Genomic DNA, 12,767 nt, shown 5'->3' on the forward strand with positions numbered 1-12,767 from the left:
CAAATGGCTGTGCACGTCCACTTCCTTGGGGCCTTCCTTGTCCCCCCATTTCAGGTGCACCCTCGCCATGGGCACCTTGAAAGGGATCCCGTCAATTTCTATTACAGGCAGGTGTGAATTGGGTATCATGCGGCCCGGTGCCACCACCCCGGGTCAGGCCAGCGTCACGTCGGCGCCTGTATCCCAGAACCCTGTGACCTTTTTCCCGTCTACCTCGAGGGGTTTGAGACACTTGCTCCACAGAGGTAGTGCCACCCCCATTCTGTAAACTGACCTCTGAGCATTTGGTCCCCCGAACAGCTGGTCTGTGAGGCGGACTCGGCCCAATCCATGTACCCATTGTCAGCACCACCCGCCTTGGCCCCCAGGCCCTCTGGCTTCTGGGACTCCACCCAGTTGACTCCATGACCCCCCGGTCTGCTCAACCTGTCTGGGAGCCTGGGGCACTGGGCTGCTCTATGCCCCTTTCGCCCACAGCGATAACAGTCCAGGTCTTGTTGTGTCCCTCTGGCCGGCTGCTCTGTCCAGGCTCTGCTTGGCTGTCTGGGGGGTGGGTGGCCGGCCCCTCTTTCCTGGGCTCGCCCAAGAGGTGGTCCCCTCTGTCGTACGGTCAGGAACCGGTCTGTCTGAGATTCTCGGTCTCTCCGGGACTCCCTCTCTCTCCGGGACTCCCTCTCTTTGTGGGGCTCACTTTCAAACCTGGCTCGGCTGTTTGTGAAGTCATCTGCCAGTTTCCCTGCATTGTGTGAGTCCCCTGGCCTCTGGTCCACCAGCCACACCCTCAGGTCAGGTGCGCACATCTCGTAGAATCGATCCAGGACCACCAGCTCGATCAGGTCCTCTACGGACTGGGCTCCCATTCCGAACACCCACTTCCGGTAGTATTGCTTCAGGCGGGCAGTTGTATCTACATAGGTTTCCTCTGGCCTCGTTTGCATCTCCTGGAACCTCTTCTTGTACATCTCCGGAGTCAGCCCGAACTTATGCAGCAGGGCCTGTTTGAGCCGTTCATAGTCCCCAGACTGCAGCCCCTCCAGCTGGCTGAGCACCGCTGCGGCCTTCTGGCCCAGCAAGGGGGTGAGGTGCCGGAGCCACTCGGCTGCGGGAACCTCGTGCAACTCGCGGGCTCGCTCAAAGGCGGTAAGGAACTCGTCCATGTCCCCTGGGTCCTGACACTGGGCCAGCACACGCGTCTCCAAGTGACTGGCCACCCCGAGCCGCCTGGCCCTCTCCCCGCTTACCGCAGCTGGGGCCTCTTCGCGTCTCGCCTCTGCCATGGCCTGCTCATGCTCCCGCTCTCGCTCTGTCTCCTCCCACTGTCTCTCTTGTAACTGGTGGTCATGCTCACGCTCTCTTTCCCATTCCTGACGCTCGTGTTCGTGCTCTGTTTCTCATTCCTGGAGCTCATGCTCGCGCTCTCTGTCCCGTTCCTGGTGCTCCAGTTCCTTTAATTTCACCTCGAGTTCCAGCCGTCTCAGCTCTGTGGCGGGGGACTCTGCCCGCGATGGACCACCGCTAGCTGAGCGTGACCTGGTGGGCATCGTGTGTGTCTGACGGCATCGAGTCCCCGCTCCTGTCGGAGAATCTGAAACGCTTCTCGAGGGTGACCAGCCACTTCCTGCCGGGACAGGCTCTGCCCCCCTGGATCGGTCATTCTCTTCCAGCTGGGCAATCAGCTGGGCCTTGGTCGCCTTCCCCACGGTCAGGCCCCTCTCTCTGCACAGCCCCACTAGCTCTGCCTTCAGGAGTCGGGTATAATCCATCTCCCCGCTATCTCCTGGGGTATCCACTCACCAGCAGCAGCTGCAGGAATGGCTCTATTCCCCCTCTGGCTCTTGTGAGACTCCTTCCTTCTCTGGTGCTCAGTCAGCCACTGCTGGGAGCTCATCCGTGGGTGCAGTGCATCCCACTTCTGACACCAGTGTGATGGGGTTCAGGGGTCCCCCTGCACTGCACCCCGTCCACTGGCAGGAGAGACTCTCACTCAGCAGGTACAACAGGAGGTTTATGAGGCAACAGATGCCCAGTTTCTCACAGAAGCGTCAGTACAGCAGCCAGAGACAGTCCTTCCAACCTGTCCTGGGGAGAGGAGCCCGAGGGGTGCCCCTCTGGGGTGTAGCTTTTGGCTGGCTGCCTTCCAGCTCCCTCTCCCCGCAGCCGCTAACTGCTGCCCCCGATTCAAAACCCAGCTCGGCTCCTCCCTCCTCTTTGTTCAGGGCAGAGGTGTTACCTGCCAGTTGTAGCCCCAGGGTCATCCTTAGCCACTGGGAGCTGCTGCTTGTCTCTCACATCCAGCCTGAGTCTCACACATGCACCCCCCCCACTCCATCACACCCACCTACACCTCTCCCTCTGTCCCTTCAGAGCACTGCTCCTTGTTCTGCCGTCTGAGGAGCAGTGGACGCGACCCTCAGTAAGACTCCCCTCCTCCGTGTTACCTCTTGGCAGAGCATCTGCAGCTGATGAACTCCACATGAGCCGGGAGTTGGGCCGTCACTGGCAGGGGGTTGTCAATCCCGCCCTGTGATGTAGGGGTGGCTATCTGTGTGTGTGTGTGTGCGAGCACACGTGTGCTCTCTGTGTGTGTTTGCGAGCACACGCGTGCTCTGTGTGTGTGTGTGTGCGAGCGCACGCGCACTCTGTGTGTGTGTGAGGGGCTCACAGAGGTTGTGGGGCTCCTGCTGAGGGTAACCTGGTGACCAGGTGACACCTCTGGGCTGCAGACAAAGGGGGAGGTGGAGCCTGAGAGGTTTGAATTGGAACTGGGAGTTGGGAGCAGTGAGTCTGGGCTGAGGGAGAGAGAGACAAAGGAGGGGGCCAGGCCCCGGCTCCGGGGGCCCCTTGGGGCCTCCTCTCCCCAGCATGGCTGGGACTGGCTGTCTCTGCCGGCTGCACTGACTCCTCTGTACGACGCTGTGTCCAGTCAGCTAATAAACCCGCTGTTCTCCTGCTGAGTGAGAGACTCTCCTGCCTGCGGCCGGGTGCGGAGCTTGGGGACCCCTGAACCCCATCACACTGCACCCTGAGGATGGAGCATCCGGCAGTAAATGACAGGGGCCTGGGAGGAAGAAGTGTGGCCAGCAAGACCCAGGTGTGCTGACGGGCAGTGAGGTGCAGTTCCTCAAGGACGAGGGGCCTGTGCCTGAATCTGAGCAACTGCAGTCGTGGTCCGTTGGAGTCGGTCCCAGAGGGCGGAGGGGCCTACGGCCTAACTCCAGGGAACATGTGACCCACAAGGAGCCTGGCACACTGAAGGATTCCTCCAGGGATCGTGGGTGCAGACAGCACTGACGTGTGAACCTGAAACCACCCTCAGCAACTCCGCTGTGAAGTGGCAGCACCTGGAAACAGAATTGAGATTAAAGGATCTGGCCAAGGCAGCGTGGATGTGCAGTGGCAGAGCTGAGGGTTAAGGAAACTCCTGCAGGGGTGAGCCCGGATCGGGGCAAGGAACCCTGGACTGCCTGGAGCTCTGAACCGAGTGGCCTGCCACAGCTCAAGGAGGGAAGGGGCGATTCCAACCCATCATCTACTAGTGGCCAAGACAGACCTGCGAAGAGTTTTCCAGGCCTGGGCCGAGGAAGGTGCCTGTGTGTCTGTGCAGGAAAGCAGCTTGTCCACTGGGAATGGCAAGTTGTCTGTGAGAGAAGCTGCCTCACCTTCTGGGTGTGTGTGGAGACCAGCCGGGGGGCTGGGACAAAGGAGAGAGTCTCCCATTGTCTGTCTGTGTTGAACAGCAGCAGCAGCCTGGGGAGAGAGCAGAGCCTGCGTTTGGAAAAGGTGCCAGTGAGGAAACTAGCCCATTGTTGGAGGAGGATTCCCCAGCCTGAGGTGGCTGGAGAGGGAACCACCAGGAAAGAGCATTCCAGGTGTGACTCTGAATCCAGCCATGGGGGCTGGAGCAGAGGGAATGGCTCTGGGATGGGCAGTGGTATCCCTGCTAAGGACGCTGGTCCTTGGTGCAAGAAAGGTGCTTCTACTTCTGGGGAAGTGACTCCTTTGTGTGAGCCTGGGGGGGCTGGAGATGGGGCCAAGATCCCAGAGCTGGATCTGAGGGCAGCTGAAGCCCAGATGGGCAGTGGGCCTACCTCTGTGTCTCTCAGGGGGGATGATGCTTTAACTCGGTCTGATCCAGTTAGTGTCATCAGGGAATCCCAGAGACCAGACGATTCTGGTACTTGTTCTTTGCCTGATGCTGAGGTGTTACTGGGAGGGGTGAGAGGACTCTGTCTGACCAGAGTCATCCTCTAGCCAGGACACAGGAGCTGCGTCTACACGTGCACGCTACTTCGAAGTAGCGGCACCAACTTCGACGTTAGGCGGCGAGACGTCGAAGTCGCTAACCTCATGAGGAGATAGGAATAGCGCCCTACTTCGACATTCAACGTCGAAGTAGGGACCGTGTAGACGATCCGCGTCCCGCAACATCGAAATTGCTGGGTCCTCCATGGCGGCCATCAGCTGGGGGGTTGAGAGATGATCTCTCTCCAGCCCCTGCGGGGCTCTATGGTCACCGTGGGCAGCAGCCCTTAGCCCAGGGCTTCTGGCTGCTTCTGCGGCAGCTGGGGATCTATGCTGCAGGCACAGGGTCTGCAACCAGTTGTCAGCTCTGTGGATCTTGTGTTGTTTAGTGCAACTGTGTCTGGGAGGGGCCCTTTAAGGGAGCGGCTGGCTGTTGAGTCCGCCCTGTGACCCTGTCTGCAGCTGTGCTTGGCATCCCTATTTCGATGTGTGCTACTTTGACGTGTAGACGTTCCCTCGCTGCGCCTATTTCGATGTTGGGCTGAGCAACGTCGAAGTTGAACATCAACGTTGCCGGCCCTGGAGGACGTGTAGACGTTATTCATCGAAATAGACTATTTCGATGTCGCAACATCGAAATAAGCTATTTCGATGTTGGCTGCACGTGTAGACGTAGCCAGGAAGAGCAGACTGGCAATGGAGTTACGCTGATTGATGAAGATAAAGGAGCTGGTAGCAGAAGGGAGGAAAGGGATCCTGACCTTCTGTCCCGTGGTACTGGCTGTCTGCCTGGAGGGGGATTACGTGGGAATCTGCCCGATGGGCCAGAAGTGATCCTGGGTGCAGGTGAAACCCAGGAGCTGATTGTGGCTCAAGGGAGCAGTGCCCCTGTGGAGGCAGACAGGGGTGAGCTGTTGTTTGGGGGAGCTCTTGAGGGAGAAAATTTCCCTGAATCTTTTCCTGACCCGTCTGTGGGGACTGCAGAAAATGGGAGTGAGGTGAAGGAGAGTGAACAGGAAAGGTGCTTGTCTGTGAGAGCCAGAGCAGCCCTTTGCCTGGGGAGACGTTTGTTTCAGCTCCTGATGGCCAGGACCTGCCTGAGTGTGAAACCACTGGCTGTGCTCTGCAAGGTCCAAAGCAGGCAGGGTAAAGGTTTCTCAGGAATTGGAAGTTGGTCCAAGTAAAGTGAAAACTCTCAGGAATGTGAGCAGCCCTGTGATAACCAAGTGACTGGGTGTGACCAGCGTGCTGGGAATGTGGTCCTGAGCCAGGTCGCTTGCAGGATAACGCCAGCAATTCCCCATCTCCAGATTGTGGGAACACTTGTTCTCTCACACTGGACTCCACTTCTGATTCCATGGGGGAGGCAGAAGTTGGAGGTGGAAGGACAAAGGAGCTGTGGGCCTGGTGGGCCAGTAAGGGATAAACAGGGATTCCTTCATGTGGAATCTGCATCTGGGACTCACAAAACAAGTTTCAGAAAGCAACAGAGAGATAGCTGTGCTAGTCTAAATACTATTATTTAGACTAGCATGGCTATCTTTCTGTTACTATTCAACATGCAAGGCAGTGCATTCAGCCGTTTGGAATGGAGATCCATCAACTGCATGAAAACACTCGCCCGGATCCAGACAGACATCATCTTTCTCTCCAAACGCAACAAAATGGACATTGTGCCCAAGGGACTGACAGTGAAAAACCCATTACAATCAACGTAGTACACTGACTACAGCGAGCATCGATGCAACACGCTCTCTAAGAAACTGAGGGACCACTTGATCAAAATCCTTTACAATCAACAAAAGATGATCAAAAATGAACTCTCAACTTGAAATTCTCATCAACAATCAGGCATCCACACAAGACCCCACAGAACGAGGCTTTACTTGTACTAGACAAGGAATTTGTAAAACACACTTCCACTTCCTATAAAACAGAAAAGAGAATAAATTTTCTACATTATTTCATACCTCAGGATACTACAACTACAACAACAGCAGCTCAACTAACAATGTTGTTAACCTTTCCAGCTACCAACTCAGCCCAGCAGAAGAGTCTCTTATCCCGGGGTCTTTCCTTCTGCCCCACTTCCTCCACAAACTTAATTCAGTTCTGTGGTGACCTTGAAGCTTTCTTTCGCCTCCTGTGTCTGAGGAATTCTTCCAACACAACTATGAACAACAGTCTGACTCTCTCAACCCCCTCTACCAACACCAAAAAAAGAAGAACTCTGTGTGGACTCCCCCTGAGGGTCGTAGTGAACGTCTGGACTTCTACGTACAATGCTTCCGTAACTGTGCTCAGGCTGACATTATACACAAACAATGCCAAATGAGACACAATCTCAACTATGCTGAACGCTATGCTGTCCAGAGTCTCAAAAATAACCCAGACATTATAATCAAACCAGCTGACAAAGGGGTGCTGTTGTCATCGTGAATAAGTCGGACTATGAACAGGAGGCAGCCAGACAACTCTCCAACACCACATTTTACAGACCTCTCGCCGCTGATCCCACTTTGGAATTCCAAAGGAAATTACAACAACTACTTAAAGAACTCCCTGCTGCTACTCGGGACCCTATTGTGATGGGGTGGGGGTGCATGGGTGAGACTCAGGCTGGATATGTTTGGGTCAAGGGTAGAGCAGCTCCCAGGGGCTAAGGATGACCCCTGGGCTGTACCCTAAGCTGGCAGGTAACACCTCTGCCCTGAGCACAGAGCAGGGAGGAACCGAGCTGGGTTTGAATTGGAGGGGGCAGTTAGAAGCTGGGGGGAGAGGGAGCTGGAAGGAGCCAGCCTGGCGAGGGGGAAGCTACACCCCAGAGGGGCTCCCCTCAGGCTCCTCTCCCCAGGAAGGGTTGGAAAGACTGTCTCTGCTGGCTGCACTGACACCTCTGTGCTGAGCTGGGCTTCTGTCGCCTCATCACCTTCCTGTGCTACCTGCTGAGTGAGAGTCACTCCTGCCTGCAGATGGGGTGCAGTGCTCGGGGACCCCTGAACCGCATGACACTCATTCACTCAGACACACCATCTGAGCCCCAACCTGGATTATCCTATTTACTTCCCAAAATCCACAAACCTGGCAACCCCAGATGCCCTGTCATTTCGGATATTGGCACTCTTACCACCAGACTGTCCAGTTCTGTGGACTCCCCCTCAAACCCTATGCCACCAACACTCCCAGCTATCTCCGAGATACCACCAACTTCCTGAGGAAATTACGGCTAAGTCTACGCTAGCCAAAAACTTCAAAATAGCCATGCAAATGGCCATTTCAAAGTTTACTAATGAAGCGCTGAAATACATATTCAGTGCCTCATTAGCATGCAGGCGGCCACAGCACTTCGAAATTGACGGGGCTCGCCGCCGCGCGGCTCATCCAGATGGGCCTCCTTTTCTAAAGGACCCCGCCTACTTCAAAGTCCCCTTATTCCCATCTGCTCATAGGAATAAGGGGACTTCAAAGTAGCCGGGGTCCTTTTGAAAAGGAGCCCCATCTGGATGAGCCGCACGCCAGCGAGCCACGTCAATTTCGAAGTGCCGCGGCTGCCTGAAAGCTCATGAGGCGCTGAATATGTATTTCAGCGCTTCATTAGTAAACTTCAAAATGGCCATTTGCATGGCTATTTCGAAGTTTTTGGCTTGTGTAGACACGGCCTACAAAACATTGGAAAAGTTCCTGACAATGCCATCCTTGCCACCAAGGATGTAGAGGCTCTGTACACTAATATTCCACATGAAGACGGATTACAAGCAATCAGGAATACCATCCCTGATGTCACCACAGCCAGTCTGGTGTATCTTTGTTCTCACCCATAATTATTTCTGATTTGAGGACAATTTATACCTCCAGATTAGTGGCACTGCTATGGGCACCCGCATGGCCCCACAATATGCTAATATATTTATGGCTGACCTGGAACAACTCCACCATGAAGCCACTGAGAGCTCCATGCCAGTCCCAAGCCTGGATGAAGGAGGAGGGCTGGTCAGATGTGTGTCGATGCGCTGACCGTCAAACAACAATACGAATGAAATCTGATGCCAGTACAACCAAATGTTAAAAGATGCCAGTTCGGAGGTCGCCCGGATAAACAAGGTCCATGATACCAATCAAGCGATCGGGGTTGGGTCGATAAGTTGGCTACTGAAAGAAAATTACACTAACATGTATGCTATCCACTAGAACATGCAACATGGGCAACTGGACCCTGTGGGCAACTGGAAAATTAGAGCTGCTTCAGAAGGAAATGGAGAGATACAGATGTGGTATACTTGGACTGGCAGAGATGCATTGGACGGGATCAGGAGAGATATGTGGCTGCGAAGTCATTTGGTCAGGAAACAAAACGAAGCATGAAGCAGGAGTCAGATTCCTTCTTAGCAAAACAGCTGGAAGAGCATTATTAGGATACAAACCAGTGAGTGCAAGAATGATGGTCGCACGATTCAAAGCACAACTGTTCAACATCTCAGTCATTCGGGTGTATGCACCCACGTCGGCCAGTACAGAGGAAGAGATTGGGCTATTCTATAAAGACTTGACAAAGATGGTGGAGGAGCTATGGAAGAGAGATGTGTTGACCATCGGAGGAGATTGGAATGCGAAGGTTGGAACAGATAACGAAGGTTTGCAGACAGTCATGGGAAGGTTTGGATACGGAGAAAGAAACAAACGAGGTGAGGAACTACTAGAGTTTGCCACAGAGCATGAGATGGTGATCCGCAACACGAGATTCCAACAAAAGGACTGTAGGAAGTGGACATGGCGATACAATGACGGGAAGTCCAAGAACATGATAGATATGATTTTGATTAGAAGAAGGTGGGTAACATCGGTACAGCACTGCTGAACTTTCCAAAGAGCGGATATAGACTCAGACCACAGTCTAGTGATCACAGGTAGTAGAAGGCATCCTTCAGTCTGCATAGACTATGGATCACGCCCTTTATAGTTTCAATTGAGGACTTCATTTACAGCGTCTACTGTGACTATGAAGACCCACACGAGAGTGACAGTCCTTGCTGCATCTCTTGCAGATGTGGTGGGTGTCTGGCAAGTCCTTATTGTGCTTTCTGTGCGCTCGCTTCTCCTCTGCTAGCTGTCTGATCTTCAGCTCGCCCTTCTGAAGGCCCTTGTGTAACCCCTGCCTCCATCTGCTGCGGTCGTCTGCTAGTTCTTCCCAGTTGTCCAGCTCAATGTCTACCTCTCTGAGGTCTCTCTTGCAGACATCTTTGTAGTGCAACTGGGGGCGTCCGGGAGGTCTTTTGCCAGAGGCTAGCTCACCATACAGGATGTCTTTTGGAATCCTTCCATCATTCATCCTGTGGATGTGGCCAAGCCAGCGGAGTCGACGCTGCCTGAGGAGGGTGTGCATGGTTGGGATTCCAGCTTGCTCGAGGACGGCGCTGTTGGTCACTCTGTCCTTCCATGATATTCCAAGGATGCGCCTGAGGCAGCACAAGTGGAAGACGTTCAGCCTCTTTTCCTGGCGGGCATACAGGGTCCAAGTCTCACTGCCATAAAGGAGGGTGCTGAGGATGCAGGATCTGTAGACTTGCATTTTGGTGTGAGTGCACAGCTTGTTGTTATTCCACACTCTCTTGCTGAGTCTGGACAGAGTTGTAGCCACTTTTCCGATCCGCCTATTTAGCTCTGTGTCCAACGACAGGGTATCAGTGATGGTGGACCCGAGGTAAACAAACTCGTGGACGACCTCTAACGTATAGTTGTCAGTGCTGATTGATGGGGATTCAGCAACATCCTGACCGAGTACATTTAGGCTGATGGTAAGCCCGAAGTCCTTGCACGCTTTGGAGAACCGATCCAGCAGTTTTTGAAGCTGGTCTTCTGCGTGAGACACTACAGCAGCATCGTCTGTGAACAGCATGTCTCTGATGAGGACTTCCCGCACCTTAGACTTAGCTTTCAGCCTTGAAAGATTAAACAGTTTCCCATCAGATCTTGTGTGCAGCAAGATGCTCTCTGTTGACGATCCAAAGGCGTGTTTCAGGAGGAGTGCGAAGATCCCGAACAATGTTGGAGCAAGCATGCATCCTTGTTTGACTCCGAGCTGTATTCACGCAAGAACGTTGTGGTTGATGCAGCCCTTGATGCCGTCGAGCTCCTACCAGTAATGGACAAACTGGACCAGGAACCGACCGTGGATGAACTGAAGAGAGCCATCGACAGCATTGCAGCAGGAAAGGCCCCAGGCCAGGATGGTGAACCACCAGAGGTAATCAAGTGTGCCGCGGACACGCTCCTGGAACCCCTGCGTGAGCTACTGTGCCTGTGCTGGAGAGAGGGTGAGGTTCCACAGGATATGCGCGGTGCCAACATTGTAACCTTGTATAAGAACAAAGGAGACAGAAGCGACTGCAACAACTACCGTGGAATCTCCCTCCTAAGCGTCACTGGTAAACTGTTCGCTCGCGTCATCCTCAGCAGACTCCAGAAGATTGCTGAGAGGGTGTACCCCGAATCGCAGTGCGGATTCCGCGCAGAGAGGTCTACCATTGACATGGTCTTCTCTCTAAGGCAGCTGCAGGAGAAGTGCAGGGAGCAGAGGAAGCCACTCTACATAGCCTTCACTGACCTGACCAAGGCCTTTGACTTGGTCAGCAGGGAAGTGATCACAAGCATCAAGATAAAACTCAAAAGAAAATGTAAGACAGAGTTTAAGAAAAGAAGAGATGTGGCAAGGCTACATGAGGAAGAAACAGGGAATGCATACAGAACAGTGCTCAAAGAGAAGATTAAGAATATCGCCACAAAGAAAGACCTAGATAAGAGAGTCGCAGGGATAGCCATCGCTATAGAAGAGGCAATTGAGCAGACTGTTCCAGAAGAAGAAAAGATCAGTAAGAAGTGGATTACCCAGGAGACACTGAAGTTGGTTCAAGAGAAAAGAGCGATGAAGATCAAAAGAGATGTTTCTGTGATGGCAGCACAGCAGTGTAGGATGAAATGCAGTGAGGTAAGGAAAGCAGCCAGAAAGGATAAGGAGAAATGGTTAGAGGAGCAATGTGAAGATATTGAGAGGTATTACGGCGAATGTAAAGACCAGGGAGGTGTATAAGACAATTAGGAATATTAATAGGAAATGGCAACCGAAGCAGATGGCGATCAAAGATGAGAACCAAGAAGTGCTCATGAACAGGGAGAAGATTGTGCAGCGATGGATGAGATATTGCACTGATCTATACAAAGCACAGTTGGACCGGAGTGTCTCAGAGACTGATTGAAGAACTGAAAGAGAGATCTCCCCCGAGCATCAAGAGCAAGACCGATATTTCAAAGGAGGAAGTAGAAAAGGCAGTGAAACCACTCAAGAACAACAAGAGCCCTGGAAATGATAAGATCACGGGACAGAGGATCAAATACAGCAGAGAAATCATGATTCAGGAAATACACCGACTACGTAATATAGCATGGAAAGAAGGGAAGGCGCCTAAGGAATGGACAAGATCTGTGCTAGTGACAATACCCAAGAAAGGAAGCGCACTGGAGTGCACGAACTACAGAACGACTGCCCTAATGAGTCGTCTGGGCAAGGTGCTGATGGTGATACTGGCGGAGAGACGAAGATCGCAGATAGAAGAACATCCGGCAGATGAGCAAGCAGGGTTCAGGAGAGACAGACGTGCCAGTTCCAAGTAGCACACATAGACTCAGGGCTTCATCAGCTTTCCTTGGACACCTCACATGGCTCCCCCAGCACAATATCTGGGGCCAATAGATACACCGGGCACACAAATTGCCCTCCATAGCCAATATAAAAATCCAGTCATGTGACGCCTCAGGGAAGACCCTGGGAGGACTCACCCCCAGACCAGGGCTGCCAGACCCTGAGGTGCTGCACCCAGCATCCAGAGAGCAACTGTCTGGCCCCCAGGGGAAGTCCGCCGGCCTTGTCCAACCGAGCGAGCCTGGCGCTGTGCGTTCCGCTTGACGGGGACTTGCCCCGGAACAGACGAGCAGCATATCTCTTGCGAGGCATTTGCACGGGCGCAGCCCCTGCAGGCCCGCCAGGAATTAGGCCCTGAGAACCGAGGAAGGGGGCAGGCGGGGAGGGGGAGGGGGAGTCCCCGAGCGTGGCAGGGGTGAAGAACTCTGTGCAGGTAACACCCCGGACTTGGGAGTCCCCACGCCCTGCCCCCGCTGGCCCCACAGCCAGAGCTGCTGGAGTGCGCTGTGGGCCGCTCCCTGCCCCACTCCCGCTCGCCGGGCGCCCCAGCCCTGCAGCTGCAGGCAGAAGCAAGGTCAGCTCATGTTTCCGAGTGCTGCTGGGTGCACTGCCAGCCAGCCCTGCGCCTACTTCCCTTCCCCCGGCCCTGGCAGCCTCCCCCGCGGTAAGGCCACAAACCCAAACGGGCCCCATGGGGGGACAGCGTGAGCGGGGGACAGGAGCAGAGACCTGGCGCTGTCTGGGACGCAGCGGGGCTTCCACAGGGCCAACTCCTTACCTGCCACGTGGGACATCACAGGCTAGACCCGGGAGCCGCTCCGGACCAAGTTAA

The sequence above is a fragment of the Carettochelys insculpta genome, chromosome 2 (assembly GCF_033958435.1).
Source record: "Carettochelys insculpta isolate YL-2023 chromosome 2, ASM3395843v1, whole genome shotgun sequence".
NCBI lineage: Eukaryota > Metazoa > Chordata > Testudines > Carettochelyidae > Carettochelys > Carettochelys insculpta.